Genomic DNA, 23,609 nt, shown 5'->3' with positions numbered 1-23,609 from the left:
AATGCACTTTCAAACAAATTAAGCCCAAACATTTTATATTCTCACATTTTCAATTTTATAATGTAGTGTTCACAAAAATAATAATCACATCCAGCTCTTAAGTGTCCCCTAAGTGTGGGTGATTCTGGTTAATGTCCTAAAGTCAACCAAAGTGTAATTAATATTACCGAACCTCATGTAAAATACACACCCCGCTTCAATATCAAATGGTAGGGGATGATACCTTTTGCCGAATAATTCAGAAGCGTTTCTGCAAAATCAAATTGAATCACAAAGGCTTGAGTTAGCTTTTAAATACCAAAGGCATGAGCCCTATTATGATCACGAGTCACCTCGCTCTCTACGGTACAGCTTACCTCCCTCTTCAACTGTAGATTTCAAGACATACAATTATCCTTAATCCCAACATTCCATATCAAGTATGATATCACACTCTCAAAGTCAATGCTTACCCGTAGCATCCGTAGAATATCTGATATTCAAGCTGCCAAGTTTCCGATGCCCATTGACAAATGATGGTTGGTAAGTCTATGCCTCGGCTCAAATTAATATTTGTGCCACCACAGATTGCATGTGGTTGTCTAATTATCCTTTGGGAGCACCATTACATTCATCTGAATTTTTACAAACCTTTTGCATCAGCCACAATTTAGCTTAAATATACAATGGGTTGAAGCACCTGATATCTACAGGTGGTGAAAACGCTTTGAAATTCTTCTGATCAGGCAGTGTATGTTGCAAATAAGTCATTGCCCTTGAGATAAGAGATTGCTAAGACCAAATCTTACATCGTCCAATACTCTCTTTGTAACCCCTTTTGCTCCAGTAGACCTAGATGGGACATAGCGGCCATGTCTGAATCACCTGCTGATGGAGCAAGGATTCGCACGTAACGCGACTTGCTCTCTTTCATGAACCTCGCCTAAATCATAACGGTACTAACTCCGATTGTTTGTCATTTATTTGTATTTCCCCAACACACGGGTGTCCCTAGGAGGCTTGCCTATGTGTTTTTCATCGTAATCAAGCTTGCACATTAATAAAATAGCCGCTTTGCAGAAATCCAGTCTGCGCATGCGTCGGTCATACCCATGTGATGTGACGCACTCGCAATCTGGAGGGAAAAGTTCGCTCATGCGCAGTGGTGTTAAAATGGCCGCTTGTCACTAATCATGCTTCATGCTATCTTAAGCCGCTTTGTCTATGCATCTTTTCTGCACTAACTCTTAATGCTATAAGTATTATAAAATAAGGAATTAAGAGTAGTTGGTCATGGTGTACAGTGTATTCATTTTATTCTGTGTTATTAATTTGTTTTCGCTTACTTTTCATGTACCGCGTAAATGAGGGCCTTGAAGTAGGGATGGGATCCATTTTGAAGCTGACGTATCCCTCATCACGTGATCAAAGATCTGGGACGTGCAGCAATGGAACCTGGCCAGTTGGCCATTGAAAAGGGGACTGTCCTTTCCAGGCGCACCTTTGCCCTTGAAGACTTGCTATTTTTATTCTGAAATGTGCAACAATGTTGCAAACCTTTTCTTCACTATTGTACTTTCCCACACGTATGCCTGGGAACCCAGATGTTAGGGGGAGGGTAATGTCACGTGAAATACGTAATAGAAATATAGGTGGTGACAAATGTCTTAAACCACCTCCCTTGACCAATCAGAAGATGGGACTTTGTCATTTTGCAACATTTATGGGTGGTCTTGGGGACTTAAAACTGTATATATAGCCTAGCTTAGCTTAGAGAAATTGTCCGACTTGTCCGAGTAGCAGACCTGTCACTGACCCTACGAACTCTATAGGTGCCTGATACAGAGTGCTGCGGAGCATTCTGCCTGAAAACTTTCCACAAACTCCAAGGGGTGGAAATTAGTCCTAAGTGCTAAGCGAAGCACTTTGCTGGGAGATTCGAAAACCCAATCGGGGTTATTGGCGGATTCCGTGCAGAAGAGGGGGTAACGCTGGCGTTGCATCCGATGCTGTGAGGGGTTGGTCGTGCCTTGGTGAACCCAGTCCTGACCCAGACCTGAGGGGTATCCTGTCCTGACTGTCCATGAGCTGTACCTGCTCACCTTCTGGTATTCCCTGAATCCTTGAGGGTCCTTGTCCCGTTCTTTCCCAACTGACCCGTGGCCAGGGTTAGTCCTCATTCTCACCTAAGTAAATATTGGCATAGGTGTCTGTCTATACTATACCCTCAACTTTTCCTCCTCTGATTAAAGCAATCTTGCCTGTGATATTCTCCATTTCTCCTTAGAATGTAATTTCATGCAATTGATTATTAGTAAATGTTCCACTTTTACCCTTCCTATAGGGCATTGTTAAACCCGACTGTTTATCTAGCTTGTTCCACTTATTCCCTTTCCCTTAGTATGGTTGCCGTGAAGTTAGTAAGATAGCATAAGGTTTAGGAAGTAGTATAAAATTATTAGGTCACACATTAGGTCTTCCTCACGTCCTTGCCCTAGATTAAACTGTATTAGATAAATATTCATTATGATTCATGCCCTATAGTGTTTCCTTTTACTCTATGATACTCACTCTCCTTCATAGTTACATCCTGGTTCTGATTTTAATCATCGATGTATTGCTTTGCATTTGCCTCCTTGTAATGGCATTTTCGTCCTAAACTTTTACTATATAAAACCCTTAAAACCATCAAGGTGTCTGTGGTCATTATACATTAAAGAAATACTAAAGGTATTAAATGTGTAAAGTAGAATTTTCTCCCCTTTAGGAAAACCCTTATCACCTGTCCACTGCTAGCTCCTGATCCGTCAGGAGTAATGTGCCTGTGGTAAGTCAGGTACATGAATGGTGAGTGGTGTAAGAGTCACCCACTCGATTACTGATAGTAGCGTGATAGAGGTTTCACCCGGTTCATTGCAAAACACGGTCATCATATGCACGCCAGGGCCCAGTGCGTGGAAAATTTGGTAAACTAGTGACCCGGGTGACCCGCGCGCTCTATCAGTAATTTCTGGTAGCAGAGGATGGTTAGGACTAGTAAGATAGGTAGATAAGATAGTTAGAAAATAAACCGTGAAAAATAAATGTGCTTCTAAAATTGTTTTTAATATTGATTGTGTTACTTAATATTTTATTGCAAAAGAAATCGATTTCAAAATTGTTTTAAATGATTTATATATGTATTGCTGCTAATTTTTATATGTTTTATTAACCAATTGTGTGTGCTTGTTGAGTGTTGTCTGAAATCCCCGGGGAATTGTATAACGGATGGTGAGTAGAATCCATCGCGTTCTGAGGTCATTTGTAGGGAGGAAAGGTTAGTGCATGGTTCAAGTGGAACTGGAAGCGCTAATTAGGTCTTTTTCGGAAAAACTGTATGAATGACAGTGACGGGACTGCTGATAGAAACCTTGGTCTGATATCACCTAGTAAGGGTCACACTAAGGGAGTAATAGAGTCATCGGAGCTTGTATGATAGCAAAGGGAAACGCTGACGAACCCCAGGCTTAGTATATATCCCGGAAAGAAGTGGATGAGACTGGGTAATAGCAGGTTTTCTAATGCTTGCGTGAGGGTAGGCAAGAGAAGTCTATCCGAAGTGTATGAAAAGTAGACAGAAGTGGTTTACTTGCAGTAAAAGAAGAACTTTCTATCTCTTTAGAACACTCCTACACAATGGCGAATGTTATACGTTGTTGACTAAAATTAACCATAGCACCTTAGAGAAAATACAAAGTTTCCGTTACCTTGTAAAGGAGGGAGACAGTCGAAGGGCTGCTCTGACGTCACTCCGTGCCGCGCTGGTATTGGTTAAACCAGCGGGTGTGTAGTGAAGCCGAAATTGTAAGGGAGGGGTGAGTGCCTGAGCGTGAGAACGCGTCTCGCGAAAAGGCCGCACACCCATTGGTCAAGAACTTTTGCAACCTCTGCACTGATTGGTTGTTGAGAAATTGGAGTCGCGCTAGCATTGGAAGCACAAACGAAGTAAAAATTTTCCGCACCGAGCTTATAGATTGTTACGAGCGGTGTATGTGGTACCCTGATTTTCTGCCTGATCCACGAAATCTAGGGTGTCATAAAGAGTTGATGAGCAGAGGCAGACCTCACAACATGTACGGAGGAAAGAGAAAAATGTCATTTGCCAGCAAAATAAAGAATTTCTTCAAAACTGACAAACCCGTACGAACTAGGGAGGGCGTGATCATTCCTCCGCCAGATACTCCAGCCTCTTTCATGATGTTAGAAAAAGGGTATCATACCTGTGTATGGTTAGAGAACTGGGTAAAGTACACTGCGGAGGATGGAGTTTTAGCCTTTCCCATTGATGGTACTTTTAACGGGAGAGTCCTATTTAACCTGAGGACCCGAATGAATGAATTACATCCCAGACCTAGATTAACTCAGTATGAAGCTTTAGAGGAATGGGAATTTGAGGCTCTAGAGCGAGACAGACCCCGGATGGACAAGGGAGTGACCCGATGGTATCCAAAAATGGTAAAAGAAACCAAGGAGCAGAAATTGAAACAGTGGAGACAAAATATGATGGTAGAAGGGTTATTCCCCATGTTCGGAGCTAATAAAATGATGGGAGGGAAGAAATGTACTGAGTAAACCCGACACATGATGCCCCTGGGTGAATCGGAAGATGAATTTTTGGAGGACTTATTTATGAAAGGTCCCCCGCCTTATAATGAAGACACCAGATCTCAAAGCTTAACTACTCCATTGAGACCTTCAGGAAGAAGAAGTACTAGTGAAGCCGATTCCACAGGGATAGAACAGAAAAGAGCGGGAGGAGAGGGATTTGGTAGACCCGACCCCGTGGTCCCAAATTACAACCCCTTTGGCGAGGAAAGATCAGTTTTATCCACTCCATCTGCTCCGAATATATATCCTTCTCTAGTACCACAAATGATACAGGATCCCCCCATGAATCGAGTATTACACGAGCAGGAAAGGGATGCCCTGAGAGGACAGCGGAATGATCTCATACATGCCATAGCTCAGATAAACCCAAATCCTGAAGCCCTGACGATTCCAGTAACCATTGGTCCAGTTTTTCCTCTATATGGGGACAGAATGAATACTCCAAAAACTCCAGTCATAACCCCGATGATGCCCCCGCCCAGAAGGGAACCACTCATTATTGATGACCAAGCAAGTGAATGTGAGTCCATGGCTTCCTTGATGGATCTGCCTAACAGGGAACAAGGACCTAGTATGTCTCGAATGGGAACTCAGACTGGGAACAAAGACGTACTAATAGAGTCTTCATCAGGAACTCAAAGTGCGACAGTGGTAACTCCCGAGGAAATAGAAAGATGGACCCGAGAATTAGAAAAGGGAACCCCTCATCCGAAACCACTAGATATTTATAAGCTAAGAATAGAGCTAGAGGAACTGAGCGCAGGGAATGTGGGTTTAGAACGATTGAATGTCCGGGAGGAAGATGAGTTGTTGTTCATGTGCAAACACCTTACTCGGAACGCAAAAATATACTATGACAAATTAATGGACACGGCAGTTTGTATGGGAATAGATATCAGCAGATCCAAAGTACTACAGAAATCCTATAGGGTAGAATTTTCAGACAAAGATCTAGAAAACCTGAATACTGCAGGGAAGAAGACGCAGATTAAAGAACTGATAAACTTAGCACAGAAATGGGGAGATCTAGACAAGTGGAAAGCCAGATGGGCAAAGAAAAAGGAGGATAGCAAGGAGAGACCACGGACTGCTGAATACGTCTTACAAGAAGCTGACAAACCAGAAAAATTATGTCCCATGAGAGAAGTCCCAGGGGGAAAATATGTCCATGTCCCTTGGTCCAGACAAGATATAGTATCATTTACCAATGACTTTCCAAAATTACGGGAGAAACCATTCGATTGGTACCGACAGGTCGAACGCTTCATAAAAGTTCAGAAATGTCTTCTGAAAGACCTGGATGGTTTTTTCGACATTGTGGTCCCTGTAGATTTGTGGACCGACTGCAAAATTGAAATTGATTGGCCTAGCGAAGAATATGCGAGAGACGAGATAACAGGAGCTCCCGCACCTGAAGTAATGAGGAAGTATGAGCAAGTCATACAGTACCTCAAGAAGAAGGTGCCCGCAAAAGAAACTGATTGGACCCGTATAGATAGAACTACCCAAGAGCGTGATGAATCAGCCCACTCTTATTATGAAGAGTTACTGCAGGTCTTCAAAACTTACAGTGGAATCGATAATGTGGACCTGAAGGATATGACACATTTCTGTTATCGATTCGTGTTAGGATTGAGACCTGAAATATCCCAGTGGATTAGGGATAACAAAATCAGTTGGCAAGGGAAACCCATTGATGATGTTCTCAAATATGCCAAATACTGCGAAGATGAGATAGAGAACAAAAAGAAAGCCCTAAAGGAGAAAGTTATGTGGGCTCAGGTGAAATTAGCTGAACAACAAGAAAAACAGTTAAGTAAAATGACTAACAGTAATAATGCTCCAAATCCGAATGCTGGGGGTGGAGGCAGGCCCCGGGTAAAAATGAGTAGGGAAGAGGCTATGGAAAAATTCCACTGTCACGGATGTGGTCACATGGGACATTGGAGAGATAAATGTCCGCACTTGCAGGCTGGTAATGTCCCCGTAAATGGTTTAAATCCACAGGTGCAGAAAGAGGGGATCCGAAAGACCCAACAGCAGGTAAATCAACCCCCGGTGCCACGCGCACCTAGACAGAATTATAGGAATCAGGGTCAACAGAATGAAAGGGTCGAAGTGTGGGAAGGAGAGAATGAAAGAAATGCACCCATTCCACAGTACCTGTTAAATGATACTTTTCTCTGTGATGATCAATACTGACGGGGCCTGAGAGGGGAGGACAAGGAGTGCGTGCTTGGCGCCTCCTTACCGGTAGACCAGACTGGACCATACATTGAAGGAAAGGTTGAAGGGACAGATGTCACCTTTCTGTTGGACACTGGTGCTACCCGTTCCACTGTGAGAACAGCGGACGTTCCTAACCTACCCCTCTCGGGAGAAGCTATCCAAGTAGTGGGAGTTTCAAATCAGATAATCAGTACTCCGGTAACAGAACCTATGGAAATTTCCATAGGAAATTTCAAGGAAATGCACAGATTTGTGGTCTGTGATTCCAGTCCCGTAAACCTATTAGGACGAGATTTGTTGTGCAAAATGCGTTGCACCATCTTTTGCTCACCAAATGGTGTTGAAATTCAGACCCCAGATGAAGATGGCCTATATAAATTGATGTTACTAAGGCCCGACACAGAAATTAAGCCCATGTCCATTGAAAATCTACCTGAAGAACTTCAATCGAGCGTAACACCTGAAGTTTGGGATTTTACTGGAAAAGATGTATGCTTAATGGCAAATGTAGACCCAGTTAAAATAACTATAAAAGCAAATGCTGTATACCCTAATACCAAACAGTATAAAATGAGTGCAGAAGTGAAAGAAGGAGTCGCAAAGGAATTAAACAGATTGCTCAAAGCAAACATCATTCAGGAAGTGATGAGCAGTCCCTGTAATTCACCCATACTTGGAATTAAGAAGCCTAGCGGAAAATATAGGGTAGTGCAGGACCTGCGCAAGGTAAACCAAATTGTAGTACCCTGCTGTCCCATAGTGCCTAACCCCGCAGTAATACTGTACCAAATTCCTTGGGATGCGGAATGGTTCACTGTCATAGATTTGTGCCATGCGTTCTTTTCCATCCCATTGCATCCAGAAAGCAAATTCCTTTTCAGTTTTGAATTCAACAGCCAGGTCTATGTCTGGAATCGTGTCCCCCAGGGGTACACCGAAAGTCCATCGATTTTCAACCAGATTCTAAAGAAATGTCTTGAATCCTTAGTACTGCCTAAAGAGTCTGTCCTGGTACAGTACATAGATGACCTGCTGGTAGCATCTAGAAATCAAGACGACTGTGTCACTGATACCATTGCCTTGCTGAATCACCTAGGAAAAGGAGGACATAAGGTCTCACCAGACAAACTACAGTTCTGCAAAACCTCAGTAAAATATCTGGGGCACCAGATAGAGAAAGGGATCAGGAAAGTCACTACAGAAAGAATTAAAATAATTCGAGAAATGTCACTACCAGTAACCCAGAAAGAAGTAAGAATGTTCCTAGGGGTTGTTGGGTACTGCAGACAGTGGATCGTGGGTTTCGCGGCTATAGCTAAACCCTTGATTAACATGACAAAGAAAGGAGCGGAAGACCCAGTTTGTTGGAATGATGAATGCATGACTGCTTGGGTAACATTGCGGAATTGTCTGTGCACAGCTCCAGCCTTAGGAATGCCTGACTATTCCAAGAACTTTGAATTGTTCTGTGACACGAGAGACAATTGTGCGCTCTCGGTCTTAACCCAGGAACATGGTCTGATTAGACGTCCCGTGGCCTACTTTTCGGCCGCCCTAGATCCAGTGGCTGCTGGATTACCTGGGTGCCTGAAAGCAGTAGCTGCTACCTGTACAAGCCTAGAGCAGAGTGAGAACATTGTGATGGGACATCCCGTCACTGTATTTGTTCCACATTCAGTTGTGATCTTGCTCACCCGAACCAAGACACAGTATCTCACCCCTAGTCGGCTGACTAAGTATGAGAGGATTCTCATTGGTGCAGAAAATGTAATAATCTCCCGATGTAATACTCTAAACCCCGCCACTCTATTGCCCCTTCCCATTGATGTAGAGGCAGGAGGTGAAATTGACCATAGCTGCATAGACTTGACTGAATTTAGCACAAAACCCCGTCCTGATATCAGAGAAGTGGCCTTGGTTGATGAAGACCTCAAAATGTTTGTGGATGGTTCATGCTTGAGACATGAGAATGGAGGTTTGAGTGCTGCCTATGCTGTAGTCACTTTGGAAAAGACCCTGGAAGCTTCCTATCTTTGTGAAGTTAAATCTGCTCAAGTAGCGGAGCTCATTGCTCTAACAAGAGCTTGTAAAATAGGGAAAAACAAAAGAGTAACTGTTTATACTGACAGTCAGTACTGTTATGGGGTTGTTCATGACTTCGGCCAGCTCTGGTTGCAAAGAGAATTCATGACTTCCTCAGGTTCTCCTATCCGAAATGGAAAACCGGTACAAAACTTACTAGAAGCCATCCAATTGCCCAAAGAATTGGCTGTGGTCAAGTGTGCGGCTCACCGATCTGGAAATGACGAGGTGACAGCCGGAAACAGATATGCTGACCAAATTGCCCAGTACTGCGCCCGACACAAAATGTCCTTCCTAATTAAATTATGGGGAGGTGAAAGCAGCTGCCAACTGATGTTGTTTGAAAGATTGGGAACATGGGATGAATTGAGAGAACTACAACAGACAGGGAAGAAAGGAACAGGTGGAGGCAGGATGAATGTCGACCAAGGGAAGGAGATGGTGTTGTGGTCCACGTGACTGGTATGCCTGTACTACCTGAACGACTGGTTACCGCAATGGCACGGATAATACATGAACCAACACATATTGGGAGGGATGCCATGTGCCGTATGTTTGAAAAGGTGTTCTACAGTCCAAAATTCAGGAGCACAGCAGACAAACTTTGTCAGAGGTGTTTAGTGTGTCAACAGTTCAATGCAGGAAAGAAGACAGTAGTGGAACAAAGTACCATTGGGAGAGCAGAAGGTCCCTTCATTAGGATGCAGGCAGACTTCATAACAATGCCCCTGTGCAAAGGATATAGATATGTCCTGGCCATAGTTTGCTTGTTTTCCCGGTGGGTGGAGGCTTACCCAGAAAAGAAGAATGATGCCCTGACTGTAGCTAAATTATTACTTAGGGAACTGATACCACGCTTTGGAATTCCTGAGACAATTGAAACAGACCAAGGTGGACATTTTTCAAACTAAGTCCTAAAGGAACTCTGCAAAGCATTCAAAATGGAGCAAAGGCTGCACTGTGCCTATCATCCAGAGGCTTCTGGAATAGTCGAGCAGATAAACGGCACTCTCAAGTCCAGGCTGGCAAAACTGTGTGACTCCACAAAAATGAATTGGATAGAAGCTTTGCCCATGGTGCTGATGAGCTTGAGAAGTATTCCAAACAGAAAGACAGGCCTGAGCCCCCATGAAGTGCTGATGGGAAGAATGATGCGACAGGCATGGGTACCTGGACACAAACTGCTAAGTATTTCTGATGATATGGTGCTAGAATACTGCAGGCAGTTGGGTGACCAAGTGCGTTCTATCTCTCACCAGATTGGAGAGACTGCTGTCGAATGGCCTACAACTCCAGCACACAATCTGAGACCAGGTGATTGGGTGGTGTTAAAGAAACACACCCGGACGAGTTGCCTTGGACCGAAGTGGGGCAGGCCTCGACAAGTGATCCTTGTCACCACAACTGCTGTGAAGTGTGCTGGTGTACCAAAGTGGATCCATGCAAGTCACACGAAGAAGGTGACTGGAGAAAACGCGACTGAAGCCGAAGGTGGTCCAGCTGAGGAGACTCCAGAAGAGGGTCCGGATCCCGCTGACATCGAACTACCAGGCACAAGTCAAGAAGTTGAATGGTTTCCTGCGGATGATCAGGTTCTTGATCCCATAAGAACCAGAAAATACTCTTACCTAGGTAGTGAGTGGGACAGTGCAGGTGAGTCAGAACAAGAAGGAGAAGGTCAGATCATCAAAGCCATCATAAAATCTGATCAGGGAATAGGCCAAGTAGGGACAGATCAAGTCATCAACACTCCTTCTGAGACAGAGGAGACTGGAAAGGGACAGATAGTAGTCAAAACAGAAGTTCATGCGGAAGAAAATCAAGAGATCGAAGAGCATGAACCAGGCCAGTTAGTAATAGATGAACGTGTTCAGGAAGAAGAGTCCAGTGAATCACTCACAAACGAAGATCAAATACAGTCTAAACCTGAACTAGGTCAGCTTAAGGACCAGGCAGAAGAAATAGATGAAAGACCTGGAACTAGTCAGACAGGAAGGGAAAAAGACACTGCTGAAGCAATAGTGCGACAAAGAAGAAAAAGCAAAAGAGTTCACGAGGAAGAGCAAGTTTCCTCGACTACAAACAGGATCGAAAAGAAGGATGAACCCCGATATGTAAAAAGACTAAGAATAAGAATAAAAACAGTCGAAGAAAAACTAAAGGACCGAAAAAGGGCTGAAAGTGAAGGAAAAGAAGCCCGAGGAAAGTCCATCCGAAAGGGCGGCAGAGTAAAGAAACAGAACAGACTGTATCGAAGCCCTGAGTGGACCTATTTGGTGTTGGAAGAAATTGATGAGCCCGAAGCTTGTGGCAAAAGCGACGAAGGGTCCATTGCTGATCGGAGTTCTGACGAAGACCCTCCTTGAGGTGAAGCGAAGTAAAACCTCTGCTGAAAAAAAACGAAGAGGGGTTGAGAAAGCCACCTGTAAGATAAAATGTCTGATTCAAATGTCACTGGAAGGTCCAGATTTAGCTGTTGCAAGACATGCTGTAAAATATGCATCTGTAGTGTAGTGGTGCTAGTAATGATATGGATAGGATTAACAGTGTTTATACCTTTTATGATAAGCAAAGACCCTAACATATATCCTACAGACTTGACGACACAAGACGCAGAAGTTGTACATACTGAAGAAACACCACGAAGAGTAGAAAGACGTGACAATGCAATGAGTCTGAGACATACACGACCCGACTTAGAAGCATCAGATGAGGGAGAACTACATTATCACCAAATGAAGAACAGGACACACTTAAATGTTTTCGCAAACCTTTTAGTGCACTATGTAGAAGCTATGGAAATAGAAGATTGCTATGTCTGCATGATGCTACCTACTTCAGTAGCCGAAGGCGTGACATACCACCATTTACCCCTGACCTATGGAATTTCCTGTAGTATTTTAGCTAGTTTATTCTATAGAAGCACTTTACAATATTATTACTCAAACACTGACGTTATCTTTTCAGAACTTCCTATTAGAGGGAATCTGAACCTTGTACATACCCTTGGTGGAGTGACTCGCTACATGGGGGAATATTTCCTGACTATAGGTGACATAGATCTGAATGAAGCTCGTAGAGACAACTTGACGTGTTCCTTACATGCACAAGAGAAAATGTTCTTGAAAATGGCAGAGAAGAGAAGGGAAAAGTTTCAGAAAAAGGCAAATGACGAACAGAACAGAACCCCTAGATGGGCAGAAAACATGGATAACACCTCACAGAGCGAAGTTACTCCTGCTCTGTTGCTGGATTTTGAACGGAAAGGGAAACTCTGTCTTCATAGAGAAAAGACTAGTTATTATAACAATGTATTCATTGGTTCCAGCGAGTGTGAACATAATTACAAGGTAATTGGAGGTTGGGGTTTCAAAAATGGGTCAGAACCTGTGTTTCCAGGAATTTATTATATATGTGGAAACAAGGCTTATTTCAAATTGCCGGATCACTGGTATGGAAGCTGCTACTTTGGCATTGTCTTTCCGAAAATATACCATGTGAACAATGCAGCTGGAAGCAATGAGATTACTAATGGCTTAGTGCGTAGAAAACGTGAAAGTGTAGGAGAAATTATAGGTGATATTTTTAGTGCACTGATACCTGGAATGGGGGTAGCTCTGAATACTAATAGAATCTGCAAATTATCTACAGTAGTGGATCGGTTATCAACTGACACTGCTGCTTGATTTCTGATGATCAATACCGAAATGGTTGCGATCAGATCAATGGTTTTACAGAATTGCCTTGCTCTTGATACCTTATTGGCAAAAGAGGGCGGAGTCTGCAGGATGCTGAGGGCACAACATTGTTGCATTTACATTCCTGATAAAAGTGTCGAAATTAAGAAGTATATAAGAAACATTACTAATTTGGAAAAAGAACTCAAACCATTAGAGGTTGACAGTGCCTGGAAGAGACTGACTGATGGTCTCTCCTCTGTAGGTAGTTGGTTCTCATACTTAGGTAAAAGTCTTATATGGAAAATACTGATGCCAATAGCTGGAATAGGTTTGATTGTTCTGATCATCTTTATCTGTTGCAAATGCCAGAAATGCAGAAAACATATAGTGAATAAAAGAGGAAAGCGAAAGGCTGAAGAATTAGAATTAGAAGAATTAAGAAACCAGATATATAAGAAAATAAAGAACAATCATACCCACAGAGAGGCGGAGAGAAAGCTCAACAATAAGTTCATTGAGATTGAGATGGATGAATTGGATGAATGAAGTTGGCATCTGTTTTCATGTGTAGTGATGATAGTAAATATCATCAAAGAGGGGATTGATGGAGCAAGGATTCGCACGTAACGCGACTTGCTCTCTTTCATGAACCTCGCCTAAATCATAACGGTACTAACTCCGATTGTTTGTCATTTATTTGTATTTCCCCAACACACGGGTGTCCCTAGGAGGCTTGCCTATGTGTTTTTCATCGTAATCAAGCTTGCACATTAATAAAATGGCCGCTTTGCAGAAATCCAGTCTGCGCATGCGTCGGTCATACCCATGTGATGTGACGCACTCGCAATCTGGAGGGAAAAGTTCGCTCATGCGCAGTGGTGTTAAAATGGCCGCTTGTCACTAATCATGCTTCATGCTATCTTAAGCCGCTTTGTCTATGCATCTTTTCTGCACTAACTCTTAATGCTATAAGTATTATAAAATAAGGAATTAAGAGTAGTTGGTCATGGTGTACAGTGTATTCATTTTATTCTGTGTTATTAATTTGTTTTCGCTTACTTTTCATGTACCGCGTAAATGAGGGCCTTGAAGTAGGGATGGGATCCATTTTGAAGCTGACGTATCCCTCATCACGTGATCAAAGATCTGGGACGTGCAGCAATGGAACCTGGCCAGTTGGCCATTGAAAAGGGGACTGTCCTTTCCAGGCGCACCTTTGCCCTTGAAGACTTGCTATTTTTATTCTGAAATGTGCAACAATGTTGCAAACCTTTTCTTCACTATTGTACTTTCCCACACGTATGCCTGGGAACCCAGATGTTAGGGGGAGGGTAATGTCACGTGAAATACGTAATAGAAATATAGGTGGTGACAAATGTCTTAAACCACCTCCCTTGACCAATCAGAAGATGGGACTTTGTCATTTTGCAACATTTATGGGTGGTCTTGGGGACTTAAAACTGTATATATAGCCTAGCTTAGCTTAGAGAAATTGTCCGACTTGTCCGAGTAGCAGACCTGTCACTGACCCTACGAACTCTATAGGTGCCTGATACAGAGTGCTGCGGAGCATTCTGCCTGAAAACTTTCCACAAACTCCAAGGGGTGGAAATTAGTCCTAAGTGCTAAGCGAAGCACTTTGCTGGGAGATTCGAAAACCCAATCGGGGTTATTGGCGGATTCCGTGCAGAAGAGGGGGTAACGCTGGCGTTGCATCCGATGCTGTGAGGGGTTGGTCGTGCCTTGGTGAACCCAGTCCTGACCCAGACCTGAGGGGTATCCTGTCCTGACTGTCCATGAGCTGTACCTGCTCACCTTCTGGTATTCCCTGAATCCTTGAGGGTCCTTGTCCCGTTCTTTCCCAACTGACCCGTGGCCAGGGTTAGTCCTCATTCTCACCTAGGTAAATATTGGCATAGGTGTCTGTCTATACTATACCCTCAACTTTTCCTCCTCTCATTAAAGCAATCTTGCCTGTGATATTCTCCATTTCTCCTTTGAATGTAATTTCATGCAATTGATTATTAGTAAATGTTCCACTTTTACCCTTTCTATAGGGCATTGTTAAACCCGACTGTTTATCTAGCTTGTTCCACTTATTCCTTTTCCCTTAGTATGGTTGCCGTGAAGTTAGTAAGATAGCATAAGGTTTAGGAAGTAGTATAAAATTATTAGGTCACACATTAGGTCTTCCTCACGTCCTTGCCCTAGATTAAACTGTATTAGATAAATATTCATTATGATTCATGCCCTATAGTGTTTCCTTTTACTCTATGATACTCACTCTCCTTCATAGTTACATCCTGGTTCTGATTTTAATCATCGATGTATTGCTTTGCATTTGCCTCCTTGTAATGGCATTTTCGTCCTAAACGTTTACTATATAAAACCCTTAAAACCATCAAGGTGTCTGTGGTCATTATACATTAAAGAAATACTAAAGGTATTAAATGTGTAAAGTAGAATTTTCTCCCCTTTAGGAAAACCCTTATCACCTGTCCACTGCTAGCTCCTGATCCGTCAGGAGTAATGTGCCTGTGGTAAGTCAGGTACATGAATGGTGAGTGGTGTAAGAGTCACCCACTCGATTACTGATAGTAGCGTGATAGAGGTTTCACCCGGTTCATTGCAAAACACGGTCATCATATGCACGCCAGGGCCCAGTGCGTGGAAAATTTGGTAAACTAGTGACCCGGGTGACCCGCGCGCTCTATCACTGCCACTTATTAACTGTTGAAACGTTATGGGCCAGGTGTACAACAAAAAAAATAGCGCCTCGCAAATTGCGACTCGCAATTTGTAAGGCGCTATTTTCCATGTACAACAGTGTGTTTAACACGGTTAGCGATTACCAATGGGGTCGCAAATTGCGAGGCTCATGAATATTAATGAGCCTCTCGCAATTTGCGAGCCCATTGGGCATGGCAGGCTCTCCCCCAGGTATGATGGCCTGCTGGGCTCAGCGGACCACCATGTCTGGGACTGCTTTAAATAAAGCAGTTATTTTTTTTTTAAGCAGCCCGTTTTCCTTAAAGGAATGCTTTAAAAAAAAAAAAGAAGAAAGTTTTCATTTCATTAGTAAGGGCAGGTAGAGGTCTCTGGGACCTTTGCCTGCCCTTAAAAGTATTTTTAGAGCCTGTCACAAAGGGAAAGGGGTCCCCTGGGGACCCTTCCCATTTGCGACTCCATTACCACCCTTTTGAAGAGGGTGATCATTTGCGAGTGTTTTGCAACTGCAATTGCGGTCCCAAAACATTCATACATGTGTTAGAGAGTTACTATCTGGAAGGGAACGCCTCTAATCACTTTTTTGCAAGTCTCAATTCATTTGCAACTCGCAAAATTGTGTTAGTACATGGCCATACCAATTTTAGCATGCAAAAACGGGTCGCTAACCCGTTTGCGCATGCTAAAATTGGTCATACATCTGGCCCTATGTTTGTTGTTTACGTTGTCTTGTAATTTTTCAACTATCTGTTAATTGGATTGCCAATTTTTTTGGCCCAAGGCATAATTCATCCTAAATGTTTTAGTAACTGCTCCCTTTCCAGAATCTTAATTCAAGCTGAGTAACTTGTTATTTATTTTATTTTTTTCTGAGTTTTGTATAGCGCCTGGTTACCAATAGGCATCCCAGCCTATTGTGGGCAGGGGTGGCTAGCAATTTTAGAAATTGGTGGGGCGTGGCGTGCTGTACAATTTTTTTTATTTATTTATCAAACAATAGTACATTACAATGCATACAGGGCCCTTCACCTACATCCCTTCTCGGGCCGGCGGTAGGCCAGGTCTTCTTACCAATGAGACAGTAGTGTTTACAACGAGAGCACCAAGAAGAAGCTCCCAGCTTGGAAGTGTCCAGTGTACAGTCCGGTCGGTGAAGGTCCCAACATGGAATGCCAGTAGTATTGTATCGTGCACTATGCATAGTCAGACATATCTGTAAGATTTTATGTTTTCTCCCAACTAACAACCCAACCCCGAACCCCACCCCCTCATATCCGGTCCCTAGTCTGCATGTTCCCTGTGGTGTAAGGTGCAATCTGTTGGAGTGGTGTGTGGTGTGGTGGTGTGCATTTCCTGCTGAGTGCCCAGGTGTGTGTATGATCCCGTAAGGCTGGGAATGGCTGAACGTCTACCTAGCTTGGTAGGGCTGTCTAGCAAGCGGTACTGCCGCTGGAATCAGGGGATATCTATGTTCGCTGCACCCTCCTGGCCCTCATCCCCTCCCGAGGCCAAGTCGTCATCGTCCATCCTGGAGTAGAGATAGGTGCGATAGAGCTCCCAGAAGTTTTTGGGGCGGCTACGGGGAGGGAGCAATTCGCTATAAGTCTCCGCCTGCGTGTTACAGTACAGCATGTCGTTAGACCACCGCTTTAGAGTCGGGAGCGGTCCCTTCATCCAACAGGAGGCCACGACCCGTTTGGCAAGTAGTATGCCCATGCTGACCAGTGTACGCACCGGCGCCGGCACATTCCTCGCATAGCCCAGCAGAGCGAGCGCCGGGTCAGCGTCTAGTTCCTGTCCCGTTATTTTGCTTAATTCCGTAAAAATAGTCGTCCAGAATTTACTGATTCTCGGACATAGCCAGGCCACGTGCATGAAGTCCGCTACTGGGGCGCGGCATCTCTCGCAACGGGGTGAGTCGCGAAGCCCATAGCGATGCAATCTGTCAGGGGTATAGTATACTCGTTGCAGGAATTTAAAGTGAATAAGGCGGTGTCTCCCATTCAGCGAGATCCGCCTAGTGGCCGCGCAGCAGTACGTCCACATTCCATCGTCAATGTGCATGTCTAAATCGGTCTGCCAGGCCAGTCGCGCCCTTGTGTACTGCAATGCCGTGTGAGCGTGTCCCATATTGTAAAGTTTAGAAGTAAGCTTCTTCGGGGACTCTGTGTGAATGACATACTCTAGCTCTGGTATCGCAGGTGGTTCCTCCATATCGGGGCCTAGAAAGTCCAGAAGGGCGCTGCGCACCCTGTGATACTGGAAGCGATGGAGCAGGGAGGGGCGGTCAAGCCCTCGCACCAGCTGGTCCCACGTCTTAACTTTGCCATGTTGGAAAAGATCCCCCAGCGTGTGCGCCCCTAGATCAGCTAGGGCTTTGTGTACACCAGGTTCCGCCAAAGTAGGTAGCCAAAGGGCCCAATGTATCGGCATATTAGGAGCGTACAGTAGTATCTTATCTTGCCCCTGCATTATGGAGTTCCAAGCGTGGTTAGTGGACCGGATGGAATCCAGTATGCCTACTCTACGGTCGCCAGGGCTACAGATAGTCGCCGGGAGTGGAGTAGGGGCCGTGAATAAGCGCTCCAGAATCACATGCGGGATATCCGGGCCGCCGTGTATCCAGGTATGGAGGTGGGAGGCCTGCGCTATCCTATAGTAACGTTCCAGATCTGGGGCAGCCAGCCCCCCTTGCTCGTATGGGAGCTGAAGCACCTTCCATCGGATTCTAGGTTGTTTCCCGGCCCAGGCGAGCCTGATAAGGAGTTTGTTTAAGGTCGTGAAGAAAGCCCTGGAGAAGACAATCGGGAGGTTATTAAAGAGGAACAAAAATCTCGGGAGGACCACCATCTTCATCAAGGCAATGCGGCCCATTAAAGACAGCGGAAGCTTAATCCAGAGCTCAACATCATCAACTAGTTTACTATAGGCAACCCCGTAGTTTTCGCGCAACACTATGTCCGGATCCGTGTGTATCTTTATACCCAGGTATCTGACCGGGTCCGTGGACCATTGTAGTGGATAGTCCATCTCGAAGGGTTCGGTAACAGGGGTCAGAGGGAATGCCACTGACTTTGGCCAGTTCACCTTCAGTCCCGAAAGGGCCCCAAACCGTACCACCTCCCGCAGGACCGATGAGAGGTTGTTCACCGGGTCCCTGACGTACAACAACGTGTCGTCCGCATATGTGGAAATACCGATCTTGTAGGTAGGGTAGCTGATGGCTTCGTAGGAGTGGTATTCCCGCATCGCGCAAGCCAGCGGTTCCGCGACCAGCGCGTACAGTAGCGGCGAGAGGGGGCAGCCCTGTCTCGTGCCTCGGCTCACAGTGAACGCCTCCGAAACTGCGTCACCCAGCCGAACTCTCGCAGTGGGTTGGTGATAAAGTGCGCCGAGGAGTTGGAGGAAAAGGTCCCCCAGCCCCAGTTTCCTGAGGACTTTGCGCATGAACGTCCACTCCACGGAGTCAAATGCCTTCTCCATATCTAAGAAGACAGCGACTGCCTTGGTGTCATGTTTGGTGTGTTGGATGGCTCCCATAACCGTTCTGATGTTGTACGTGAGGTTTCTGGCCGGGATGAAACCCGCCTGTTCTGGGGCAACTAATTCCGGGGCGACGAGCGCTAGTCTGTTTGCCAGTACCTTAGCGTACAGCTTCGCATCAACGTTGATAAGGGACAAGGGGCGGTAGGACCCCGGGAGGTCAGGCGGCTTGCCAGGTTTCAAAATCGTCACTATGAGTGCTTCTCTCATAGAGGGGGGCATCGCACCATACTCGCAGATCTCATCAAAGAGGGTGGAGAGATAGGGGAGCAGCTTGTCCTTGTACGCCTTATAAAAGGCGACGGTCAATCCATCGATTCCGGGCGCACTTCCTGACCTCATGCTGTCTAGGGCGTCCGCAATCTCCTCTCGGAGTATAGGGGACATCAGGAATTCCCTCTGCCAATTCTCTAAGAACGGCATTTTGATGTAGTCTAAGTAATTGTCTATGTGGCTCTCCACGCCCGAGATCTTGCTGGTGTACAGGTCTTGGTAGAATCCTTTAAATTCCGCCAGTATATCTCCCTGCGATGTCAGTGTCTCCCCGTCCGCAGAGCGCAATTCAGTGACACCCTGGCGTCGCCTGGCGCCCTTCATAATCCCGGCTAGCAGAGAACCCGGCCGGTCGCCCTCGCCGTATGCGCGGGCCGTTGCGTATTTCCCTAGGTGCCTGACCTCTCTGTCCACCTCCTCGTGGAACTCTGTCAGGAGCCCCCGCAGCGTCTCATCCCCCTCCGGGGACGGGTCCGTCAGTCGTTGGCGTTCGCAATCCGCAATTCGCCCCTCGAGCAGTGACAGTCTACTCCTGATAGCCCTGAGGACACTGGAATGCTTGGCCATGACGACACCCCTAACATAGACTTTAAATGTTTCCCAAACCATCCCGAAGCTATCCACTGTGCCTACGTTATTAGAAAAGAACGTGTCTATGTCCCCCCCTAGTTCTGCCCGGAATGCCTCATCTAACAGAGAGTACGGTGGGAAGCGCCACGTGAACGGGGGGATTCTAGGTTGTGGTGTGTTCAGAACCAGTAGTATGGGGGAGTGGTCAGACAGCGTCCGCGGGAGCACTCTGCAGTCCCTCACCATCGCCAGTAGAGTAATAGGGGAAAGCCAGTAGTCAATCCTAGTGTGGAGGTTGTGGTACGCTGAGTAGTGTGTGTAACCCCCCCTCGCGCTATGCCTCTCCCTCCAGACATCCGCCAGCCCCAGTCTCACCATTTCGGCTTGCATTTGTTGCGCAGCTGCTGCCGAACGCCTGGGGGGCCCCCCAGACCTATCAAGCTCAGGGCTAAAGGTGAAATTAAAGTCCCCCCCCCCCCAAAGCAGTTTATCTGTGGGCCATTCAGCACAGTGCCCTGCCAGCGCCGCATAAAAATCTGGGGAGTCATAATTCGGGCCATACACATTCATGATCAGGAGATTATGTCCTTTACCTGTGCATTTGCTTAACACAAATCGGCCCTCCGGGTCTGCTCTGAGTAGCTTGAGTGAAAGTTTAGATTTAGGATTTACCCACGTGAGCACTCCCCTAGCGTGTGAGGTGAAGCCTGCATAAGTGGAGTTACCCTGAAGACCTCTATGTGTGAGCATTCTACTGGTGTTGGGTAGGTGCGTCTCCTGTAGCAGAGCCAGGTCCACATGGTGTCTTTGGAGGTAGTGCAGCACCTTGCGGAGTTTCCGGTAGTCGTTCAAACCCCTTACATTCCATGTCAACGCAGTTAGAGTTTCAGTGTTAAGCAGTGGGTCCCCTAGTATCGTTTCAGCCATTAGGAAAGCGGCAACATCTAATGAGCATCAGCAGTACACAACCCGCCCTCCCACATGTGCCCCCACTACCAGTCCCCTCAAGGGCATGGAACATTGCAGAACACAGTTGCGACCCCCCCCCCGAACATTCCGAACTCCAGAACAAGAACCCCCACCCACCTCCCACAGTCAACCGACCCCAACCTGGTGTGACCGAATCCCCTGTGTCCCCCCCCCCCCCCACCCTCTAGCAATCCCATTCAATAACACCTCAAACTGGCTCAATCTGAGCCTTCACTGCTGGCAGCGCTGGGGCAGAGGTAGCCTACTCTTTCTGTCCGTCGTCCACTGTCCCACCTGGACTTCCGTACAATATTCATACATAGCCCTCACGCCAGCGCCTTAGAGGCAAAGTTCAGCAAGCAAGGAGTGCCTAACAAGGTCCGGCTCTCTGTCCGAGCCCCCCCCCCCCCCCCTCCCGTCCCTCCAGCCGCCTCTGACCTGTATCGTGTCCAGTTCCAGGGCAGATGAGCCCATCCAGGGTTGCAGTGTGCCGCAAGTGCGAGGGCCCAGGGGCACCCAGCCGAATCATTCAGGTCTCACCCGCTCTAGGGCGCTCAGGGGGCCTAGATATTCCACAGTTCAGGCTGAGCGGGGAGAGCGTATCGTGTCAAAGCGGAGTGGCGCCATGTGTGCCCCCGAAGCAGCGGCCTGCCGGTGTGTCCATAAGAGCGCTCTCGCTCCTCAGTCCTGTTCCTCCAGGTCCTCCGCGCCTGATTGTTCCGCTGCACGCGTTTCTGAGCTCCCTCTGTTCTCCCTCATCCACACCTTCAAGGATTTTTGCAGTTCCTTGGGATCCGTGAAGAAGTGTGAGTGCCCCTGACGGTTAATGCGCAGCCGCGCTGGGTATAACATGGCGTAGTCCAGGCCAAGGTCCCTCAATTGTTGCTTGTACGGGACAAATCGCCGTCGTTCTTCCTGCACTTTGGTGGTGAAATCAGGGTATAAAGATATGTTCATCCCCTCGTGTTGCAGTGACCCCTTCTCGCGGGCCGCACGGAGCGCCGCGTCCCTGTCTCTGTAGTTCAATAATTTCGCAATTATCGGCCTGGGGTTTGCGCCCGGGGGTGGTCTAGGTCCAAGGGTGCGATGGGCGCGCTCCACAATGAACATTGGGGAAAAGGTGTCGTCTCCCAAGAGTGTCTTAAGTAGTTTTTCGACAAAAAGTTCCATCTTACCCGTTTGGGTCGTCTCGGCCACACCCGTTATTCGTATGTTGGATCGCCTTGAGCGCGCCTCCAAGTCCTCCGACTTTTCCTGTATCACCTGGAGCAGGCGGCCAAACTGTTTTCGGTCAGCGTCCCACTCCGTTTGCGCCTCTTCAGCCTCGGTCAGTCTGCGTTCGGCCATGTCGAGTCGTTCCGCATGTTTATCCACTCTCTCCGTCATGCGGTCCATGCGATACGCCAGGGCGTCGATCTTGTTGCCAATGGCCGACATCCCTTCCTGCAGGCCCTTCTCCATAGTAGTGAGCAAGCCTTTTATTTCCGCGCAGAGCGAGGAACCCGGGTCGTTGGTCGCTCCTGGCGAGTGGGAGGCCGGAGGGCCCGGTTCCTTCTGGCGGCGCTGGTCGAACGACAGCTTCGACTGGGTCCTGTCCCCCTTCACCATTGCCGCGCTTCCCAGACAGCCTAAAGTCCGCACTACGGAGGGGGGTGCAGCGGGTGATCAGTGCGTTGCCCCCGTTGGGTGCGGTTCGTTGCGGCAATGGACGTGGGTATGCCGCTGGGTCGGGGAAGCGTGGCGGGCTCCGCCCGGGGCGCCGGCTGAGTTGGTGCCTAGCCGCTCTCCTACTCAGGGCCTGAGGGGTTCGCTCGTCGACGGGACCCGGGTGATGGCGCCTCGTCAGGCCCCGACCTGTGCCACGTGGCTCACCGCCTTCTCCGCGGTTAGCCCAGGGTTTTTCGGGGTCTCACGGCTCCGGGAGCCCCCACCAGCTGGTGACTCTGTGCGTTGATGAGGTGGCGTGGAGTCTGGGGGTTCGCCTTCGCCGGGACCCAGAGGGGTCTAGGTCAGCTTGTCCTCGTGGCCGCACGTCGGGTCACGCAACTCGGTCCCGGCTCTCAAGCGAGGTCGGGGATCGCGGCCTGGTCTCTCGCCACCTCGCAGCCGATGAAAAATGGAGTGTCCGAGCGTGCATCGACCCCAAACTTCGGGTGGAGTTGCGGAAGGAGCAGGGTCGACAATTCCTGCCGTTTTCGCTGGGGTTTCTTTGCTGAACAAGGATCTTTGTCGGATAATAGTTGGCGCCGACGCGGAGCTCTGCTCTTACGCGTCCGCCATAGACGCCGGCTAGCTCCGCCCCCCGGCGTGCTGTACAATTCACTGATATGTTGCATGTTGACCTTCCCGACAACGATGAGCAGGATAAGAAGGTGGTTTACTTCCTGTTTCTGAATCCAGCCAATCCCGGAGCTGCTAAGAAGCTCCAGTATTTGTTGGAGCAGGCTAACCCAGCACTCATTTTGATGTTGGGGCCTGTGCTTGCAATCCCTCAGCTGTTTTACAGCACTGAGTTTGAAGGCTCTGAAGTGTGCATGACAGTTTGGCCAGCTGTAGTCAGCCGACAAATCTGTCATGCACACTTGTAGTCATCCTGCAATGCACAGGAATCTGTCTGCACTGCCCCCACCATCACACTTTGGCTAGAGCGGCAGGCGGCACATAGAATATATAAGGTAAGTAAGGTAATGACCATTTAATCATTCTGTGTGCACCTGCTGCGCTCAAAGCAGGCAGGGCGACGCTCCTCCGCCTTAACGGAGAAGCTGCGTGTGGGCCAGGCTTATGTGTGCATCAGTTACTCTCACTAAGTCACTTTTAGTGTCCACCATCTCCTGATTTCTTTGATGATTGATCTGCCGGGCAAAACTGAGATCATCCAGGCACACTATCGTTTCTGATGAGGGAACA

At 47.1% G+C, this 23,609-nt stretch overlaps 1 protein-coding gene across 1 annotated transcript in view; it reads left to right on the top strand.

The window, feature by feature from the left end:
• The window catches only part of LOC147691951 (SH3KBP1-binding protein 1-like), a 308,124-nt gene that overhangs the window by 141,465 nt on the left and 143,050 nt on the right, over positions 1-23,609 (top strand). The gene's annotated exons all lie outside the window — the stretch shown is intronic.

Source organism: Lissotriton vulgaris, chromosome 9, assembly GCF_964263255.1.
Source record: "Lissotriton vulgaris chromosome 9, aLisVul1.2, whole genome shotgun sequence".
Taxonomy (NCBI): domain Eukaryota; kingdom Metazoa; phylum Chordata; class Amphibia; order Caudata; family Salamandridae; genus Lissotriton; species Lissotriton vulgaris.
The sequence above is the reverse complement of the archived record's forward strand: the minus strand, read 5'-3'. Positions and strand labels throughout refer to the sequence as shown.